The following is a 2,777-nucleotide window of genomic DNA, read 5'->3' on the forward strand; positions in this document are numbered from 1 at the left end:
CAAACCCTACGTTGCTCATCTCATATGCATATACTGTTCTCTATACCATCTGCTGCATCGGCCATCGCTCATCCATATATTTATATGTACATATTCTTATTCATTCCTTTACACTTGTGTGTATAAGGTAGTTGTAAAATTGTTAGATTACTTGTTAGATATTACTGCACGGTCAGAACTAGAAGCATTTCGCTACACTCACATTAACATCTGCTAACCATGTGTATGTGACCAATAACATTTGATTTGAAGCCAGCAGCAGATGAAACAGAACCTAAATTATCTCCCCCCTCTCCCTGGTTTTAGCTTGCTGCTATCACTGTCTAGGTTTAGGATATTTAACCCATACCATTGAAAAACGTGGCTATGTTATTGACATATGGCAGGACCAAACAAAGTCTAGCTCACTTATTTTGCCAGCTAGAAAGAAACAGACACAAATTTATTCAGAATCGGAGCAAGCTACTATGCCCGTTCGGGTTTTGGTAGAAAGTGACAGTTGAAAGTTGAAAATAAGTATTTTTCAGGTCGTTGTTTTAACGACATGAAAAGAACATAATTTAAATGTACTTGTAGCCTCTACACATGGACGCAGTAATCAAAAAAATTGTCAATTAAAAAATAAATAACAATCACACTACTCATTACATTACTCCAGTATTTGCACAAAACATTCAGTCAAATAATACTATCTAGTACATTGATAAGACAAAATACAGTTAAGTTCAAATTAATATAATTATATTAATTGAATAATTATCGATCAAAATTATAGATATTTGCTGCGTTAGCAACGACCCTGTGTGGTGGTGACGTGGAAACCATCACCCCCGACTCTACCAGGAGCATGCTTGAGGTGGTCTACCACAGCTCTCCGAACATCATGGTCAGTGGCCTTGCTGTTCCATTTCTTGACTGCAGCTGTAAGACCAAAATAAACACAGTAAGTTATAGAAAAGACTAATAGATATGGAGCATCTTACAGGTTCTCCACGGCACCTAAATCAGCATTCAGGGCTCAAACCACCGGTTATCACTAACCGATGGTGGCTATTTTGTGTTGTGCAGTAATAATGATAATTTATCACATTTATTCAGAATAATTTGGAAGTGGATAAATGTGTTTGCTTTTCCGTGTCTATCAAAGACAAATTTACAAGATAAGTTTGGTTAAAGTTGTCCTTCTCAGGGGCTGACAATTGATTAGGGCCGGGCTCAAACTTGCACGCTTGATTGATTGATTGTGCAACCTTAGTGACCATTTAAGCAATGGGAGGGTGTAGTAAAGGCTTTTCTTATGCACAACGCAACTCAGTGCGCCTGGATACAGACTGTAACCATATATTGTGTGGTTACGGTACCACAAAACCCAGAGGACTTTGCTTTAAAGGCTATGACACTCACAGCCATGATAAAAATGTCATCATAACACATGGGCTCTCATGTATTATTGCTTAAATATACCATGGCTGTTAGCCAATCAGTTTTCAGGGCTCAAACCACCCAGTTATTAATACAAAATATACTACAGAATAGTGACATGTTTGTAGGTACCGTTGACAACAGAGTACACAGTTGTGTTTCCTAATCCCCGCACTGCGTGATGGTCGTTGAAGTTGAACAAGGACATCAGGCCATTGGTAAAGAGCCTGAAAGTCAAGCACACATAGGATGTTCTTTGTGAATTGAACACTTTCAAACTGCTGAGGAGATAAGGCTCTCTGATTTACTGTCTTTGTTGCAGACAGTTTGTATCACTAACGATACCTTTAAAATTACTTTCTTATTGGATCCATTCTAAAGATATGACATACCTGTCCATGACCTTGTTGGCACAGTCCTTTGTGTCCTTACCACCAATTTTGCTTAACCTTGAAATCTGTGTCAAGAGACCTTGTTTGAAACCCTGGAAGTTATCCAGTAACCTCTGTCTCAGAAGGACTAATTAAAAGAAAAAACAATTCTACAGGCATTGCTTGTAAGAGTGGAATGAACAAATTGTATCGCTTTAGGTAGCATGAGAAATGCTGACTAAATCTACAGTGTAAATGAAATGTCTAAATAAATGTCAATTTCACCATCAGATTGGGTGCATCCACACTTTGGAGCTGCTTCTCTAGTTGCTCAAAGTCTTGCTCCGTCTCCCTCCTCTTGATATGGAACTCAAAGGGTCTTGGGGCTCTATCTCCACCAATTTAGTTTGGACACACTTCTGAAATGAGAACATTTTGTTGACACTGGAAATATGGGGTTGTCTCATGCAAGAGGATCCTGACAGACAAGTTGATTTGCAAATAAAAGTGAAATTTGACCTGCAATAATACATATAGTTCAACATTTCAATAATATTCTATATTCTAATGGATCGGTTTTTAACTTTAACACAAGTTTCAATTTTGTTGTACATTTTGAGTCGTTCCAGAAAATAAGTGCCTTTTGAATTAGTGCATCACTTATACATAAAATATCAAAGAGAATCAAAAGGCACATTTCAATGGAACAATCCACTTACTGTCATTATTCATGGCAAACAGCTCTGGTCTAGCGGAGGGAATGGGAGGGTGAGAGCTGCGATGCTATTGGCTCCGTTGGGACTGGCAAGTCGAAGCCCTGGATGAATCTGCAGAATTCAAAGCCAACTCAGTGTCAACCCAGAGGTAAACAGCAAAAAGAAATAGTACTTGATTTTTGTAAACCTACACACTACAATACATATTTTAAGGATGGTTTTAATCATCAGTTATCAAGACGTAACATGATGTGTATAATTTCTGCTC

At 38.1% G+C, this 2,777-nt stretch overlaps 1 long non-coding RNA gene across 2 annotated transcripts; it reads right to left on the reverse strand.

Moving 5' to 3' along the window:
- Positions 1-633: 633 nt before the first annotated feature.
- Positions 634-2,777, reverse strand: LOC129860220 (uncharacterized). Of its 2 annotated transcripts, none has more exons than XR_008760317.1 (4): positions 2,513-2,777; positions 2,079-2,209; positions 1,555-1,649; positions 634-921 (listed from the first exon to the last, which is right to left on the reverse strand). It is a non-coding gene; the product is annotated as an uncharacterized LOC129860220 (long non-coding RNA). The 2 variants fall into 2 exon arrangements; XR_008760316.1 differs by having other exon boundaries at positions 2,079-2,212; positions 2,513-2,774.

The sequence above is a fragment of the Salvelinus fontinalis genome, chromosome 7, assembly GCF_029448725.1.
Source record: "Salvelinus fontinalis isolate EN_2023a chromosome 7, ASM2944872v1, whole genome shotgun sequence".
Lineage (NCBI taxonomy): Eukaryota > Metazoa > Chordata > Actinopteri > Salmoniformes > Salmonidae > Salvelinus > Salvelinus fontinalis.